Here is a 20,338-nt window from a genome sequence, read left to right as displayed (position 1 = left end):
GGAGTTGACCACGGTCAATATTCTTGATAAATGAATTCGGATCAGTATCTTGATGATTTTGGTAGATTCATATCATGATTTTGGACTTGTACGTATGTATTTTTTAGGTCTCGGGTGACCCGCAGCCGTTTCGGCACTTATTGTTAAAAGTTAGAATTTGAACTTATGAACACTTGAAAATCTTTGAGTTTTTGATGTTTGATTCTTGACTTTTGATGTTGTTTTAGTGTTTTGAGCTTATGAGAGAGTGTGTGTGAGGTCTATATACTTGTATGGTTGTTTGGAATGGGGCCTGAAGTGCTCGGGTAAATTTCAAATAGGTTTCGGGCTAATTTTAATAAATTTCCATTACCGGTGTTGTAGTTATCGCAATTGTGATGAGCTGGTTGCAAATGTGAGGACCGCAGTTGCGAATTAAACCTTGCATTTGTAAAGTCTAGGAAAAGAAGGCAAGCTTCACAATTACAAAGCCGGGATCGCATTTGCGAACCGAGTGTCGCATTTGCGACTATAGTGGCTCAGGTGCCTCTTCGCAATAGAGACCAATGGCTCACATTTGCGAGCTACGCAATTGCGAACAATAGTATGCAATTGCAACATCTGCGGCTTGAATAAAAATTAGGGATTTTGAGATTAGCTCATTCTTTTCCACTTTTGAGACATAGACTACATAAGGAGGCGATTTTGGAGAAAAGTTTCTTCCCAACTTCTAGGTTTAGTAACTTTAGCTTGTATTAGATTAGTATTCATTACTTTTCATAGAAGTTTTATCCCTAAATCTAGGATTTCATTGAGTAGATATAGAATTTTTTGGTGGAAGCTTAAGATTTATAATTCAGATATATAGACCATTATTTGAAGTCGAATCTCGAAACAAATTACATATTTGGACTCGGAGTTGAATGGATAGTCGGGATTTAGTCTTGATTTCAATTTCGACCAACTGGACCCGGGTTAACATTTTGTTGACATTTCCAAATTTGTTAAAGATCAAAACTTTTTGTAAAGTCCCGTGAGTTGTTAAACTTAGAATTTTGGTACTAACGGGCTTATAAGAAAATGAGTTAGTGTTGAGGCAAGATACTTGACTTTGGATAGCTTACGAATATGGTTTGAAAAATAAAATAAAATAAAAGCGTATTCATTCTTTCCAATCTCTCATCTAACGTGACTAAGTAAAGCCGGAGAGTGAAGATTCTTTCACAACCTAATAAGTAATCAGGTATGATATCTAGTTCATCCCTAAATGTGGTTCATAAATTAACTCACAAAGATTTAGAAATTCAATGATAATGGTGGTAAAATAATAATAATAATAATAATAATAATAGTAATAATAATAATAATAATAATAATAATAATAATAATAATAATAATAATAATAATAATAATAATAATAATAATAATAATAATAATAATAATAATAATAATAATAATAATAAGAATAATAAGAATAAAAATTAAGAATTTAAGTTCATAAGGAATTAGAGTTGAACTTGATTACTACTTGAGAAGATCATCAAAAATAGTCATTAAGTGAAATTGTCGAAATGTCGTAACTCGGCGAGGGATTGATTCGCATGTGGACTTTTTAGAATTGGATATTTGCTCTTTTTTAATTTGTTTAGTAATTAATGGAGATAGTTAACATCTCTTCATTGTCCTTTAGCTTTGGGTGAATTTGTACTTAGTTTAGCAAGAAGTTAATTTGGAAAACAAAATATATAACCATGGCAAAAATCATTTGAGTTTGCTGCCAGGTTTGAGAATTGGGAAAAAGGATAATAACTATTAAAATAATAGAGATAACCCTTCCCGCTAGTAGTTAGATAAAACTTTCAAGTATGCCAGAGAATCATATTCGGAGAATTCAGAAATTAGAGGACTTTAGCAATCTTCTTAAGTGAGTAAATTCATAGTCTTTGAACTCGTATTGATGTAAGTTGAACCCGGTTATCATATGTAGATTGAAAGTTGTGAATCGGTATAGCTTGGAGGATACATAACGTCGAAGTTGAACTAGTAATTTTGAGGTAAGTTGAGGCATACTCTCCTAGTAGTGAGTTCTATTAGAATCCTCGTACTTCTTTTGTTAGATAAATCTAATCCACGACTTCTTATGCTTCAATACTCAGTTTACTTCATTCTTATTTGGTACGACTTTATAGGTGACAGAATTACATGCCTACGTATATTACCACTGTTAAATGCATTTGCTGGTGATGTTTACGTTTAGTTCAATATTCAGTTCAACATTCATTCATGCATTAATGTGATCACATTCAGTAGGGAGAAGTGGCCAACCTCCCCCAGTATGAGTGACATGATGCCAGGGTTAGCCACCCCACGCTCGCAGGTGCCAATTGTTTGTTGGGGATATAGGCCGACACTCCCCCGTGTGTGTTCCCAGATACTCATGACACAAGGCCACTATGCGTAATGCTTTTCCAAAAATTTATTTATAAAATGCAGTTTCAATTTCAGATATCAGTTATATACTCAGCTTCTATGTTAAGTTTCAGTTTCTAGCTCATTACTTGTTTATGAAATTTTATATGATTTCTCATGTATCCGTTTCCTTCCACATTTTTCCCAGAAGGTCTCGCTCCGCCTTTTTAGGAGATAGCTTATGAGACTTACTAGATATCTTTTGGTGGTACTTAACCCGTTAGGCCTGCTACGTTGTGTGGTAGGTATTGAGGATGCTGATAACGGGGCACGTGGCTAGAGGAGATATTCTAGATTTAATTGACAGACTCTATTGATTCATTCTAGTGGTAGCGGGCGATTCCCAGCCTCTAATTTATTTTTAGACATTTATACTATTTTCGGGGAATGCCCCGTAGGCTATGTATTTTAGTTTTTATCAGATTCTACAGGCTTATGACTTGTTAGTGGGTCAGTATTAAGATTTTGAAATTTATCATTCACTTATCATTTTGTCAAACAGTTTTAGAATTTCAACTCGCTAGAACTATTATTTAAGCATATTACTTTGTTTGTCATTAAGCTGGAAGTTATGTTACAACTAGTACAAGGTTCGTTGAACGAATGGTAAAGGTTGAGTGGCAATCACGTCCCACCCAGTTTTGGGGGTGTGACAAGGTGATATTAGAGCATCCAGGTTTAGGGAGTCCTAGGGAGACATGATCCATGTTTAGCAGAGTCTTAATTATGGATATCTTGTGCACCATACTTATATTTGGGAGGCCGAATGGCATGTTAGAAAATATTTTATTTGATTCTCATATCGTGCGTTAGAGCTAAACGTTTCAAAATTCTAACATTCATTCATCTCTCGTTTCAGCGAAAAAGGTGGTTAGAACAAGATCTACTTCATCCTCTGGTGCTAATAATGTTGGGATACCAGTTGCTAATCATCAAGAAGATGCACCACAGGTGCAGACCGCACCAATAGCACCAGCTGCAGTTAGAGGATGTGCCAGAGGTAGAGGTAGAGGTCAAAATGCTAGGGGTAGAGGTGGATATGCCATAGGTAATCAGGCTCGTGGTAGGGCCACTAGACAGGAACAGGCTCCACCTCAGTAGGTTGTTAATGATCACATTGAAATCACACCCCTCCTAACCCACTCAAGGCGAATCAACCACATGAGCAGGATGATTAAATTGATAGAATTTTTGACTTTCTGGAGTCCCTAGTCCTTTCGACTAATGGTAGGGATGCACTCGTTCATGCTCCTCCTAAGGAACCTCATGATTGAGATGCAGAGGTTATAAGAGATGATTTTCAAACTCCACTTGAGGTACCACTAACAGTTGTCCCTGTAAATATTGCCCAGCCAGTGCAGTTACCAATAGGAAGAATTGATCCACATGCCTTTCTGAGATTAAAACCTCCTACTTATAATGGTACAGATAAACCAATATTATTTTTGGAAGAGATAGAGGAAATGTTTGTTTCTTTGGGTTGTCGTGAAACACAAGCCACATAATTGATTGGGTTTCGATTGAAGGGTGCAGCAAGACAATGGTGGAGAGGTTACAAGAAGGACAGAGATTCTATATTACCGCCACTTACTTGGCCACAGTTCAAAGAAGCTTTCAAGGCCACGTTTTTGCCTAGCAGTCAGATGGATGAGCTCCGGCGTTAGTTCGAACATCTTAAACAGAGTACCATGTCAGTGACTGACTATGAGATGGAATTTACAAATTTGGCAGAGTATGCACCTAATTTGATACCGACAGAGAAAGAAAAAGTGAGAAGGTTCATTGAAGGCTTGAATCCACATATGGAAAAGATATGACTTCACATTAGGATGATAAGACTTATCTTCAGGTTGTCAATATCCCTACGCATAAGGAGGCTTTTGATAAAATTGTCAGGGAAGCTAGAAATAATAACAAGAAGGCTAGAACAACATGTAGTTATAGTGGATTTTCAGTTGGGGTAAGAATAATAATCATTCAGCTCACATTCAATCAACAGCTCACTCATCTCATTATTCAGCTCCACTCAGACATGGCCAACATAGTAAGGGTCAGGCCCCTCAGGGGCAAAGTTCAACTAGTCAGGGCTAACCTCGGTTCTCCTATACTATATGAACTTCGTGCAGCAAAAGACATCTAAGGAAATGCTTTTTGGGTCATAAAGGTTGTTTCCACTTCCACGATCCGGGTCATATTACGAGAGACTATCCACAGCTTGGACAAGCTCCAGGAAAGGCTCCAACCACTCAGGCAGCATCCACGGGTAATTCTATAGTTGTACCTCCTCTGAGTCATGTACTTGATAGACAAGAGATAGAGGTTTATGATACTCTGACATATAAGGAGGTCCCTCTAGCTATAGTAGACAGGCAGGTTCGTACACATCGAAACAAAGACGTTGATTCGGTAAAAGTAATATAGAGAAACCATTCAGTTGAGGAAGCTACGAGCCCGAGGAAGCCATAAAGGAAAAGTATCCCTATTTGTTCGAGATTTCAGGTACATAATTCATTTTAAGCTTTAAAATATTTAGATTATGAAGTTATATGATATTTGTACTTATAGTGATGTACAATAGCTTCGGTGGGTATACCGGTCTGCCTTGATATTGTATATCATTGGATTGAGTAGTTGAAGGCGCGAAATGTTATTGCTGGGTTGTTTGGACATGTTGAAAATTTTGGATAGCTCCAGTTACAGAGGAAACTCTGCCGATCTTTTTCAAAAGTTTCGAGGTTAGCCAAATTTCGGTTTCTAAGGGAAAAGTGAATATGGCATAAGGCCTAAGGTCAATCACAGACCTAATAATAATCACAAGATGACATTTGGGGACGAATGTTTTTTACCGGGAGAGAATGTAAAGCTCCGTGAGTTGTTAAACTTAGAATTTTGGTACTAACGGGCTTATAAGAAAATGGGCTATTGCTGGGCCAAGATACTTGACTTTGGATAGCTTATGAATAGGGTTTGGAAAAACAAATAAAATAAAACATATTCCTTCTTCCCAATCTCTCATCTAACGTGAACAAGTAAAGCTGGAGAGTACTAGTGAAGATTCTTTCACAACCTATTTAGTAATCAGGTATGATATCTAGTTCATCCCTACAATATGGTTCATAAATTAACTCACACAGATTTTAGAAATTCAATGATAATGGTGGTAAAAAATATAATAATAATAATTAAGAATTTAAGTTCATAAGGAGTTATAGTGGAACTTGATTATTACTTGACAAGATCATCAAAAATAGTCATTAAGTGAATTTGTCAAAATGTCGTAACTCGGCGAGGGAATGATTCGCATGTGGACTTTTTAGAACTGGATATTTGCTCTTCTTTTATTTGTTTAGTAATTAATAGAGACAGTTAACATCTCTTCATTGTCCTTTAGCTTCGGGTGAATTTGTACTTAGTTTAGCAAGAAGTTAATTTGGAAAAATAATTAATATATTATCATGGCAAAAATCATTTGAGTTTGCTGCCAGGTTTAAGAATTGGGAAAAGGATAAGAACTATTAAAATATTAGAGATAACCCTTCCCGCTAGTAGTTAGATAAAACTTTCAAGTATACCGGAGAATCATATTCAGAGAATTCACAAATTAGAGGACTTTAGCAATCTTCTTAAGTGAGTAAATTCATAGTCTTTGAACTCGTATTGATGTAAATTGAACCCGGTTATCATATGTAGATTGAAAGTTGTGAATCAGTATTGCTCGGAGGATACGTAACGTCGAAGTTGAACTAGTAATTTTGAGGTAAGTTGGGGCTTAATCTCAGTTTACTTCATTCTTATTCAGTATGACTTTATAAGTGATAGGATTACATGCCTACGTATATTACCATTGTTATATGCATTTGTTGGTGATGTTTACGTCCAGTTCAGTATTTAGTTCAACATTCATTCATGCATTAATGTGATCACATTCAGTAGGGAGAAGTGGCCAACCCCCTCCCCCTAGCGTGATGTCATGATGCCAGGGTAAGCCACCACACGCTCGCAAGTGCCAATTGTTTGTTGGGGAGATAGTCCGAGACTCCCCCGTGCGTGTTCCCAGATACTCATGTACGCAGGACCACTATGCGTAATGACTTTCCAAAAAAGGTATTTGTAAAATGCAGTTTCTCTTTCAGATATCAGCTGTATACTCAGTTTTTATGTTAAGTTTCACTTTCTAGCTCATTACTTGTTTATGAAATTTTGTATGATTTATATGATTTCCCGTGTATCCATTTCCTTCCATATTTTTCCCACAAGGTTTTGCTCCACCTTTTTAGGAGGTAGCTTATGAGACTTACTAGGTATCGTTTGGTGGTACTTAGCCCGTTTAATCCTACTACGTTGTGTGGCAGGTATTGAGGATGCTGATAATATGGCACGTGGCTAGAGGAGATATTTTAGATTAAATTGATAGGCTCTATTGATTCATTCTAGTGGTATCAGACGTTTCTCATATTCTTATTTATTTTTAGACATTTATACTATTTACGGGGAATGCTCTGTATGCTACGTATTTTAGTTTTTATCAGATTCTAGAGGCTCATGACTTGCTGGGTCAGTATTAAGATTTTTAGATTTATCGTTCACTTGTCATTCTGTGAAACAGTTTTAGAATTGCAACTTGCTAGAACTATTATTTAAGAATATTACTTTGTTTGTCACTAAGCTGGAAGTTATGTTACAACTAGCACAGGGTTCGCTCAACGAATGTTAAGGGTTGAGTGCCAATCATGTCCCACCTAGTTTTGGAGGTGTGACACTTTTCGATACTAGGATTATTTTTAAAGCTTGTTTTGACTTATTTGAGTAATATTTGACTAGATTCGGGTTGTTTGGAGGCTTGTTCTAAATGGAAGACGGTCTTGGATTGTCGATTTATTCCAGAAGGAGGTAAATATCGTGGTTAACTTTGATTTGAGGGAATTAGGTCGGAAATATCTTAATTACTATGTGCTAAATATGTTGGGACGATGCATATGCATGGTGATGAATGTATATGCGTTTGTCATAGGTTAAAGCATGAGGGTAAAAGTAGCTTTATTCATGTTCTTGCCCTATCCTTGTGTTGTACTCTTATGTTATGTTGGATTGTGAGACTCATTGATTTCTTACATGTTCTTGGCCATGTTTGGAGCCTCATTGGATATATGAGCGAGATGACTCTTGAAATATTGAAATGCATATCATGTTTATCCTTTCCTTGGTATATTTTTTCTTACTTGTTTTCTCCACTGTATTCTGTTATGCTCTTTGTCATATTTGTTGTTTGTTGGGTATTTTCATGTGGATTGATATTGCGATTAGATCGGGTTTCACGCCGTAATAGTACATTTGTTGGATCGGTTTGCTCGTCGTGGAACTCACTTATTCTTAGAGAAATGATGTGTGCTAGCCTTCCCTACCATTGGCCTATCTGCTTTCAAAGCTTATTCTTTATCAACTACAAATAGTACAAAGGGAAAGACAAGGCTGCTCCCAGATCAACATGGAGAGAAGAAGAAGGTCTCTTCCCAGCTAAGTCCTATGCTGAGTTGTAAGACTGGCCTCTCTCCTTAGTGGTCTACGATCGCTAAAGTATCGGGCATTTTCGGGGACTAGCCCACTTCTACTTTTATTTTATTTTTCGATCACGTTGCAATGGTATTAAGATTGGACTAGGTTGCACGCTGCAATCGTATTGAGATTGGATCGGGTTGCGTGTCGCAATAGATACGATGGCTTGAGCTTATTTCTTATTTGATGTTTCTCTTCTGTGGTGTTTGTATCTTAAGGTTATGATGTGTTGTTATTTTTATAAACCTTATTATATGTTCTCTTCTTTGTACTTATTCTTTTGTCTGTCTCTCTATTTTTATTATTTTTTGCTTATTACTTGCACAAATTTATATGGAAGTGTATTTTCATAGCCTTTTCACTATCTCGTCGAGGTTAGACTCGATACTTATTGGGTACATTTGGGTCGATTGTACTCATACTACACTTCTGCACTTCTTGTGCAGCTCCAGGCATTGGCCCTTGCAGGGTTCAAAGGGTGACTAGTTGGACTTCTGGAGACTCGAGGTAGTGTTGCAGACCCATTTGCAAGCTCTGGAGTCACCGTCCTTTAATATATTACTATCAAATTGTATCATACATTATTGTACTTCTTTTCTGACATTGATTTAGTACTCTTCGTAGCTAATATGCTCTATAACACCAAATCTTGGGGAGTTAATTAGATAGTATTTGGCATCGTATTGTTATGTTCTATGGAGCTTTTACCCTTATTTATGATATTACGCAGTTATACGTTAGTCTTGCTTCCTTTTGTTATTGTCAAGTATCGGCTTGTCTAGCAAGCGATGTTAGACGTCATCACGATCCCTCGGTTGGGATTTTGGGTTGTGACAAGAAATTTGGGGAGAGAGCTGCAAATCTTTAAGAGGAAAAAATAAAAAAGAGGATAGGGTGATAAGGGAAAGGAAACGCACCATCACATAAATGAAGTCCATCATCGTTGATCAGTCTGCAAACCAGATGATTAACATTCTCATAAATAAAGTATAAAATTGCAGAGCAATTTTAATATAAATACTACCACCATCCCAATTTATAGGGTAAAATTTGGATTTCGAGAGTCAAATGAGTTTTTCTTTCTGTATTCTTTTATATGTCTTTTAAATATTTTAATTTATTAATTATTATGACTTATAGTACTTTATACGTAGTTTTTAAATATATAAATTTATCTTAAAAAAACTAAAAATTCTATGCCGAATTCATGGTCTTAATTAAAAGTTAAATCTTAAAATCGAACTATGACACATTAATTGAGACAGATGGAGTAATATTCTAGAGAAAGAAGGGAGTGTTAGCAATGGAGGAAACCCACAAAGCACATGTATGTGAAATAATTGAAGGGGGTAAATAATATATATATATATATATATATATATATATATATATATATATATATGTGTGTGTGTGTGTGCGCGCGCGCGCGCGCGCGCGCGTCTGTGTGTGTTTAATTATTAAAATCCAGTCAAGATTGAAAGTTTATATTAATGAATATTATTGTTAGACCAATTACATAACTAACATATATAAAAAAAATTCTCCTATAAGAATATTTTAATAAATTATATGTTTGTCAATTTGTTCGTTTCTTACTAAATATAATTGGAGTCTCAAAACTATATATTTGTAACTCGTATTAACAAAGTAATCGATGAGACAAAAAAACTGATAGAACCAGCCAACACCGATGTAATTGGTTTAGTTTTGATAAAACCCGAACCAACCCGAATTATATAAATACATAACTTGTATTATGTAGTTGTCCGAAAAGTTTATTTACACACATTACAGGCTACCTAATACCCTCTATTCTTGTTAGAATTAACATTCCGTTAAAAATACAAAATCACTCCGCCACGTTTCACATTTCACTTTATTTATTTTTTCACCCCTTTTTTTCCTTTATTTTCTCCTTACCCAGCCGATCCTTAATGGGATATTATTGCATAGAAATACGGTCCATTATATTACACTATATTGTACCTATATAGCCATATTTTAAAGTTTATGTATGTATACATGATTATTTTTTTAGCAGTGCTTATACCTCCGATATACAATATTATACACTTCTTACAAATAAATAATACGGCAAATGGCCAAATATACTCTTCTACTTTCGAAAATGGTCTAAGAGTACTCATCGTTATACTATTGAGTTATCTATACCCCTGCAGTCATACTTTGGGTTCAAATATACCCCTCATTTAAACGGAGGGATACGTGTCATCGTCCTGTTGGTCAATTTTAAATATCTTCTAATTAATTAAAAAGACCCATTACCCATACCCAAAAAATAATTTTTTTTTTGTAAAAACTGAAACAACTGAAATTATTTTTACTAAAAATTGAAAAAACTGAAAAATATTTTCTAAAATAATATTTTTGTAAAAACTGAAAGAAAAAACTGAAAAGCAATTTTCTAAAGCAATTAAAAACTGAAAAAAAGCTGAAATATTTTAACTAAAAACTGAAAAAAATGAAAATATTTTTTTTCCAGTTTTTACAAAAAAACTGCTTTAAAAAAAGCTGAAAAATATTTTCTAAAATTCTTTTTTTTTTTAAACTGAAAAAAAAAACTAAAAAGTAATTTTCTAAAGCAATGTGTAATAAATATTTTCTTTTTTTCAATTTTTTTCAGTTTTTAATTGCTTTAGAAAATTACTTTTCAGTTTTTTTTTTTAGTTTTTACAAAAATATTATTTTAGGAAATATTTTTCAGTTTTTCTAAAGTAGTTTTTTTGTAAAATCTGGAAAAAATATTTTTTTTTTCAGTTTTTAGTAAAAATAATTTCAGTTTTTACAAAAAAAAAAATTTATTATTCGGGTATGTGTAATAGATCTTTTTAATTAATTAGAATATATTTAGAATTGACCAACAAGACGATGATACGTGTCCCTCCGTTTAAATGAGGGGTATATTTGAACTCAAAGTATGACTGCAGGGGTATAAATAACCCAATAGTATAACGAAGGGTATTCTTAGACCATTTTCGAAAGTAGAGAAGTATATTTGGCCCTTTGCCGTAAATAATATAGCAGTCTCGTATCAATATGTAACACCCCTATACACAATTATACAGTACTATACTAAAACATATTAATCACCAAATGAGTCAAAAACATCAACAAATGGATCTCAAATTTTACTATGAGCTTCACTCAAATAATTTCACCAATATTAATTAATACCTTTTTAATTTCTTTAATAAAATTTCAGATCTAGAACACAATTTGAATAAATTTCTTGGTAATCATTTTTATTTTAACCACAAATTACAACAAATTAACGTTTTTTTACAACCCAATTGCTAAACTTTTCAGAAAAAGTTAGCTCGAATAATTCCCCTTTATTATCTTTGGGATAATTCCCCACCCCACAGCTAACACTTGCCCCATCCCTAGCGGAGTGTTATAATTGACTGCCTACTACAATGGGGAAGTTCTTTAAATTATCCAACTGCATTGTTTTATTACTTTTCTGGTTAAAGATCAGCCTTTCATTTTCTCGGCCAGTTTACTCCTTTTTCACCTTATCTACAGGTCGCCGGAGTTTGGCGTCGGAGATCGTCGTAGTTCTCTACTCTCTTTTTCTGTCTTAATGGATAATAATAGTAAGTATGTACAAGTATTGAGGCAAAATAGTTGAAATAAGACTAGATATTTAGAGTAGATGTGGACAGAGAAACAGAAAAGAAGACTGAGATGTAGGGGTGGGCATATTTCGGTCCGAACCGAAAAAATCGATCAAACCGAAAATATTTTTATTTCGGTTTCGGTTATTCGGTTTTTTCGGTCGGTTTCTGTTTAAAATTTTAAAATTTCAGTTTTTCGGTTCGGATTTCGGTTATTAGTTTATTTGGTTCGGTTAACTGAAAAACCGAATTATTAGCAAACCAACAAATTTTCGGTTGGTTTCAGTCTAATTTACCGAAATTTTGAAAGAAAACCAACAAATTCGTCAGTCCAATTATTACATAGAGAGAGCCCACTATGATAATGTTCAAACCGAAAACTGAACCGAATTTCTTAAACCAAACTGAACCGAACTTATTTCAGTTCGGTTTCGGTTACTACTTTTACAAAACCGAAAACCAAATAACCGAACCGAATTTCTTAAAACCGAACTGAACCGACCGAACGCCCACCCCTACTGAGATGCACCAGAAATTCCTAGATTTAGACTAGTTTACCCTGAAAAACGGATAACAATTAAATTTGTAAGTGATTTTAATAATACGCGGATTAATTCGATACAAACGATAAGTTACATTAGATTAAACTGATAAAGATGGGGTAAATTATCAAACCAGTTGAGGAGGATGGTTCCAGCCTTAGTGATATATCCGTCCTCGATCCGGACTCACAGTAACCAAATACTAATGAACAAGGATAAGAGCTTTGAACAAAGAAAATAATACTCCCTCCGTTTTAATTTATGTGAACTCATTTGACTAGGCACAGAGTTTAAAAAAAAAAGAGAAGACTTTTGAACTTGTGGTGTAAAATGAGGCACATATATTTTATGTGGCTATAAATCATTGCATAAAAGTAAATTGTTTCCAAATAAGGAAAGTGGTCATTTTTTTTGGCACGGACTAAAAAGGAAATAGGTTCACATAAATTAAAACAGAGGGACTAGTATATTACTTTGGTATGCTTGCGTTACAATGTCCCTCATGAATAATCAGACCCTCCCTTTATATAGTAAGGGAATCCTACTCTAGGTACAATTAAATAAAGGTAAAAATCTTCCGTTTAACTAATACTGAATTTTCGTCTGTACGTGCCAAGATCCACGCCGTGATACCCGGATGGTAATGGATATTATGGCCTTCCTTTAATTGTGTTCGACTGCCCGATAATGCTCTCTAAAGTCTTTTTGGGATTTGGACCGATCACGGGGTCATGGCCACGATATACTCGGGGACGGGCGTCATGCCCCCGGAACATGTCTCGATGAGTCCCTTACCTTGATTGAGGCTTCTCGTCATCACATCCCTTACTCGATTTATTTTATCGGGAACGAGGCCTTCTTTTGGGTCCGGTTTCACTCGTATACAGATAGTTCACTCGTTTCTCGGAGAGTAAGTTTTACTGAAACGACGAGGAACGATATGAATTCTTCGATCTCTTCTTCTACACGCTGCGATACAAAATGACAAAGAAAACGAAATGTCCCGTCAGTCGCGTAATAATGACCCCCAACGCAACGTGTGTCTGCCATCGGTAGGTCGTGCCTGAATGGGAAATGGCGCGAAGCCCCTATAAATACCCTTTCCTTTGTTCATTTGTTACTTTTGACCAAGCTTTTACCTTCGATCCTCCAATATATTACTGCTTTCCTTCATTTTTCAGTATTCTTACATTCATTCTTCAAGTTACAACCTTTCTTTTACCCCTCACTTAAGCCGCTATGCTTGATTTTCTTAGCAAATTCTCACCCTTCATATCCTCCTTCCTCTTCATCCTTTCAAACCTTTTTATTCAGATAAAAATGGCGAAGACTTCCAAGAGCATTCCTCTAGAAAGGTGCTCCTTCTTCGTAGCAGCCGGCCACTGAGGTCGAGGAGACCGTCTCCGACGTAGTTGTCCTCGAGAGGTCAGCTCTGGGCGCGGCCACTGATAAACTGGCGGCCGAGCCCCCTTTGAAAATGTTTGTCCCCGGGGGGTATCGCGGTGCATCTGCTCCATTAGTGAGGCCGTTCTTCCTATGGTTCGAAAGGACTATGGCTGGACGGATAATGACGTAGTGATTCCCAAGCCTGACGACCCATGTTGAGGGATATCTGAGTGTTTACACTTATCCCTTTACATTGGGCCCGGTGGACCCAGTCATCTTGGACTTCTGTAGGAGGTATAATGTATGCCTCTGCCAAATTCACCCATCGTTGTGGAGGATCGTGATCCTCCTCCGATGTTTTGTGAACAAAATCGATTCGTGCATGTTCACCATCGACCATCTACTCCGATTGTACAGTCCCCGAATCTTCCTAGGGGAACTGATAAATCTTGTACGCCATGTCAGCAAAACCCCATTTTCAAGTATCAACGAGGATCGGAATCGGTGTTGGCAAGGAAGCTTTGTCCGGGTGAAGACCGCCGACCTGATACCTGCCGAGTGGAGGTCTTTCCCAGAAAAGTGAAATGTATCACGTAAGTATAACTCCTTTTAAATGTCGATTTTATGTTTTGTCTTCCCTTTTCTCATCGGTGTTTGCTGTGGTGCAGCCCTCGCTCGAGTTCCAAATGCCATTCCTCGGCTCAAGGAGTGGATCAGAGGCATTTGTTAGCAGATGTCCTATGTCGAGCGCTTGTGGCGTGAGCTCTCAAAGGGCCGCTGGGAGGCCCGCTCTTATGGTAAGGTCCTTTCTTCGAATAAGTAGCACTAGACTTTCTTTTTCAACACTATGTCCTCATTGTTTCTCCTTTTGTTTTGCAGTCTTGCCTAAGACCATCGAGCTTAGGCCCTTGGTAGGAGGCGAGGACCTGCCCGCTGATCCTTCTGCTTCGGGGCAGCCCGGTGCCACAACAGGAGAGAAGAAAAGGAGGAGGGCCCTGAGTTCCCTGAGCTCGGAGAAAAAGAAACCAAGGAGAAGGTTGGCGCGTAAGCCAAAGGAAAGCTCCAGCTCCCGAGTGCCTGACTCGGACTCACTCTTCCGGCTGAGGGACGATCCCGAGGAGGACAAACTTTTTGTGGCCCGCGAGTCGTCCATCCCCGAGTAACAGGTGGCAACCGAGGGGGAAACGACGGAGACTAATCCCCCTCAAGTTCACGAGGCTGTTACAGAGGTGAGGGTCGAGACCTCTCGAGACGCTAACTTTGCCCTGCCTGGTGTTATAGAAATTTCGAGATCGCCCTCGTTCAGAGAGTCCATGTTCGATGAAGCCCGAGCGAGGAAAGAGCAATCCAATGAAGGGGTTCATGAAGAGAGCGATCCCCTCCGATGCTTCTTTAATGGCGTAGACTCAACTGCACTGGAGGACTTCTCCGAACTGGGCGACTTAGAGGTGCCGAGGAAAAATCTGTCCTCGAAGGTCGGTTGGCCAAACTCCAGCCCGAGGTTGATCCGCTTACCACGATTTCTGATACTGCCAAGTACCAGTTCCCCGCTCTGAGCACGGATCCTCGCCGGAAGCGATATGTTGTTATCACCGTCCCAGAGGATGCCCGTGTTCTTTCCACCACTGTCGGGGTAGCTAGCTACCTCCAGTGCCTGGTAACCGAAGAAGACCAGGCAAAGATGAACGAGGTGGATGCGCCATGCTTGTTCAACAAAGCACAACATGCATTGAACCGGGTAATGTGTTATTACACTCTTTTAGCTTCGAATTCGGTATTTGATGACTCTAATGCCCTTTCTTTTTCACATTTTGGAGGCCTTGGTGCTCCATCATGAGACCTTTCTCCGATACCGGGAAGAGCTTAGCCAACTCGAGGCCGAGGCCAAGAGCTTGCTGAGTAGATGGACATGTACAAGCTTCTTAGCGAGCAACGTGAAGGAGAAGTCAAGAATATCCGGGCTGAGTTAGATGCGGCTCAGAAAGAACATGCCGCCCTTGTCATCACCTCACGAAAATTCCACCTACACCTTCTCCACCACCATCTCGCCGAGCCACCATCTATTACACTATCATCGACGCTATTCCTCCTCCAAAAAACAGAAATCAATGGAAAATAACGCAGCTAGCAACATAAACAACCTAGCTAATGAAGAACAACTTCTCCGACTACCGGAAAAATAAAGATAAACATCAACAATGGGGGCCTTCGCCCGAAAATTTCTCCGGCCAAAGTGAAGCTCCATTCTTTCCTTTCTTGTTTTTCCTTCAGTTTTTGAGAGACTTTTCGATTCACTCAAGAAACTAGCTTGAAACAACGAACAATTTCAGGCGATGTTCGAACAGAAGGGCTCAACTCTGTCCGGTCAATAATATTTTGAGATCTGTCCGTCGATGCCTTTTGTACTAATACTTCGTACCCTTCTCCGGGCTCCGGCAGTGTGGAGTGACGGCAATAGCAAGAAAGAGTTAGATAAAAAAAATGGGCTCGATGCTAGAAAAAGGAGAAAAAGAAAAGCAAAATAGAAAACATAGAAATAATATAGAAGAAAAAAGAGAGAACTAAGGAAGAAGAAGTCATGGCTGGTAATCGGTGAAAGGTGCAGAGTTGGAAGAATAGGATTGGAAAAATAAAACGGAAAAAGCTCAAATATATCTAGACTATCTTGAACATTTTACATGTTATGAATGGCTAATATTCATCAAATATATCAATGTTGGGCCAAATACTACTGAAAAGTAACGAGCTTACCTCGGTTGATGTAAATTGGGCTTATTCTGACGCCTTTACTTCACTGAAGGTGGAAACGACAGAATAAGGAGAGCAGGGTCGAGTGCATGGGCTTGAGACGTCTTTTTATTTTTGCCGTTAGTTTTTTGGGGCCGATTTTCATGGCTTTGGGGACTGGTTTTTGGGAGTTTTCATGGAGATTTACAGGTTGTTTCACTGCTGCGTGTTTTCATGAAAACGTGATCTTGCCAACTACAAGAAACATAATATAATAAACTTATTACTATGTTGGCGCAAGAATGAAGAAAAACAAAAGATTAAATCATTTACAATGTTAATCTCACTGAAGTTTTTCTTATTCAAGTCTTTTATTCTCAATTATTTCCTCTTCTCAAGCAATGGAGGGATACTATATATACTGGAGATAGGCCATATCCGTGATCTTCCATCCTTATGTGCAGGTGAATTTGTTACAAGGGAATCTTAGCTAGGTGACATCATTTAATTGGCTTCTTTTGCGTTATTCTTTTTGTTTTCTTTTTAAGGATAAATGACAGATAAAAAGACTTCTTCTAATATGTATATGTATATGTATATATATATTAGTTTTAGTGTACGTGAGTCGCACGTGTTTATTACATTAATAAAAAAATTCTTAATAAATTATATTCTTCTTAAAATAATCCTTAGGGTAGAACTTAAACAAAAAACATAGATCGAGTAAATATTATGAATTAAATATTAAATATTATGCAGCATACGTTGCTCCTTGTTTAAAATAAAATTAAAATTTAGGCACAAAAAAAATAGCTGGAGCTTATAATATTCAGACAGTGTTATTTATCTGATTCTTTTCAATTTTGATTTTATATAAGTTATTGGGTCTTCATTGTCACTTTAATTTTTTTTAATCCTCTTGATATGTTTGTTCCTTCTATCTCTTCATCTAAAATGTTCACTGCGCCAAACTTTTTTAACTTCGTCCAACTCCTTTACAATTAAACATCTTCCAACCTAATAACCTCTGTTTATTGTATAAAATCAAAAAAGAAGTAAATTCTTTACTTACACTCAGTACCAGTATATGGTAAAATGTGAATTAATTCTTCTTTTTTACTAACAAAATAGCATGTTAGTTAAAATAAGAATTATATATTTACTGTGTTTAAAAATTTAAATAAAATAAGGATATAAATTTTTGAAATTCTATGCACGTGGTATTGTCGCAACTAACAGTATATCGCGATATACCAGTATATCGCGATATCTCTTGTCATTCTACTTGGCATAAAAGTTACAGCTTTATTTTGTATCTTCATACTATCATATTTGTAGTTCAATTAGTTATGAAATATTAATAACTAAATTTAATAATATTTTCTTCATCGTCGATGTCCTTCTTACTAAAATAAATTTTTGTATCCAAAACTTGCAATATAACATTGCTAAAACAATCTAATTTATTAATGATGTCAGTTAAATTCAAGCTCTCTCACTCATTTTTAGAAAACAATTAAATAAATTACAAATAAATTATATTGCGACCGTTTTGATGGAGAGTTTCAATTCTTCATCTTATGAGAATTGTTACTTCTCACGATTAGTAACTTGAATAGGTTTTGCATTATGTTACTTGATTCAAATAAAAAATTATATTATATAGGTAAAATCTTATTTGATTTTAAATTCTTAAATATTAAGAGATATTCAATAAGGAAAGAATTAATTAGCAGAATTTTAGTTGATTTTGAAATCGTAAATATTAGGAAGTTGACCTATATTACGATTTTGTCCAATGTAAAATTTGCTTTTAGAGAGTAAAAACCGCGAATGATTTCGTTAAGACTTTTAATATATATATATAGATAAATAAATATAGATTTAATTAGAAAGATTACTCTTGGGCAACTGTCTAACGGTAACTTAAAAAGCTCCCTTTTGGGCAACTGGTGCACACGCACCTCACCATAGGGACGCCAGCCGGCTTAACAACGGCGCGTCCGATCGAGATTACAGATCCACCAACTGGAAGGATAACTACCGCAGAAGAAAAACCATCCAATTTAAGTTATGCAATTGCCGTGAAAGCTCCAACGACCTTGAGCCCTAGCTCAAATCGGCATGGTAATCCTGATGTTAAAGCTCGCTATATTACCCATAATGGAATGCCAGCGGTTATTTTCAAAGCATCTGATTATTACGGAGTTATGGCAGAAGAATGTCGACTAACGACCGTGGGCAAATTCATTGGAACTAGACCACAAATTGAGAAAATTCGATCCACTTTTGCTGAAAAAGTTCCGCTGAAAGGTAATGTTAAGATTGGTGTTTATGATTTTCGCAGTGTCTTTATCGATTTCTTTGATGAAGAAGACTTTAAAAGTGTTGGGTACAAGCGGTCAATTGATATTGAGGGGCAGCAGATGTGCCTCCAAAAATGGACCCCTGACTTTAAACCCGAGGAAGACTCTCCAATTGTCCCTGTATGGGTATTACTTCCCGGGCTACCTTATCATTGCCATACTTGGAACTATGTGAAACAAGTTCTTAGTCCGGTTGGAACTCCTATCAGTATGGATATAGCCACAAACTATAGAACTCGACCGAGTATGGCTAAGGTTAGATTTAAGGTTGACCTTACCAAACCCAAGATAAACTCTGTATGGGTTGGATCCGAAGAGGAAAAGAATCCATTAAAAGGATATACTCAGAAGCTGGAATATGAAAATATACCTAAATATTGTAGATATTGTAAGATTCTGGGATACTCAATAGTCCAGTGCAGATTTGTTCAAAAGAAGAATATAGCAGAAGTTAAAGAGGGACCAATATCGATAACAACGGCGACAGAATTGCAAGAAAAACATATCTCTGCATCACCTGAAATATCAAAGGTATGGGAAGAAGGAGGAACTAGCAACACAAGCAAAATGATTGCACCTTTGAAGCAGAATGGAAAAAAACCTGCTACAACCAATGGAGAGAAACAAAATAAAAAGGAAGGAAAAAGAACGAGGAATAAGAACAAGGAAACTTCGGAAGGAAACACAGTGGATGTGGTGGAGATAAAAAATGACCGCATAACCAACAAAACCAAGACAAATGAAATAGAAAAGGAAGGTGAAGTGTTAGCAGATAGCAAAAATGGGGACAACAACATCAAAGTAAGAACTAGCACCAAGAAGAAAAAGAATAAAAATGCCAAAAAGACTCCAAAAAAGAGGAAAAAGGTCACTTTTAAAGTTAGCAGAAACCAACAAGGAGGAAATAAGAATGTTGGTAGTACTACTAAACAACTGAATGGCCAAGAAGAATTATATGAAGAAAGTCTACGTTCCATGGAAGTTGTGAATGAAAAACATAGTTTGACAGGGGACGTGGGAGTTAGGGAGAACTATATTCCTTCTTCCTCATGTATTGAAGTATCTCAAGGAAAAAATAGGAATAAAGAGCAGCCAAATAAAGATAAGGAGTCAATGAGGGACATAAGTTTACCACAGGATACACAAGGAAGTAGCAATGAGAGAGTTGAAGAATCTGACATGGAATCTTCAAGTCTGGGTACAGAAATAAAAAATTAAGTTTACCACAGGATACACAAGGAAGTAGCAATGAGAGAGTTGAAGAATCTGACATGGAATCTTCAAGTCTGGGTACAGAAATAAAAAATTAAGTTTACCACAGGATACACAAGGAAGTAGCAATGAGAGAGTTGAAGAATCTGACATGGAATCTTCAAGTCTGGGTACAGAAATAAAAAATTAAGTTTACCACAGGATACACAAGGAAGTAGCAATGAGAGAGTTGAAGAATCTGACATGGAATCTTCAAGTCTGGGTACAGAAATAAAAAATCAGTCGGGATCACTAATAGAAATTCGGTAAAAACCGACCATAATAACCGACCAAAGTTGGTCGGTAATGGCCAATAACCGACCAAAACGCGACCATTTACGTATGAACGGTATTTTGGGGGTCGGAAAGGAATACCCACCAAAGTTGAACTTTGGTCGGTCAATTAAATTCAAAAAAAAAATAATAT

At 36.7% G+C, this 20,338-nt stretch overlaps 1 long non-coding RNA gene across 1 annotated transcript; it reads left to right on the top strand.

Annotated features, from left to right (window-relative positions):
- Window positions 1-5,441: 5,441 nt before the first annotated feature.
- LOC117275357 (uncharacterized) lies at window positions 5,442-8,689 on the top strand. Its single transcript, XR_004505523.2, has 4 exons — window positions 5,442-5,530; window positions 6,139-6,205; window positions 6,382-6,552; window positions 8,448-8,689. It is a non-coding gene; the product is annotated as an uncharacterized lncRNA (long non-coding RNA).
- Window positions 8,690-20,338: the final 11,649 nt, after the last annotated feature.

Source organism: Nicotiana tomentosiformis, chromosome 8, assembly GCF_000390325.3.
Source record: "Nicotiana tomentosiformis chromosome 8, ASM39032v3, whole genome shotgun sequence".
Classification (NCBI taxonomy): domain Eukaryota; kingdom Viridiplantae; phylum Streptophyta; class Magnoliopsida; order Solanales; family Solanaceae; genus Nicotiana; species Nicotiana tomentosiformis.
Note: the sequence above shows the minus strand (reverse complement) of the source record. Positions and strands in the feature narration are given on the sequence as shown.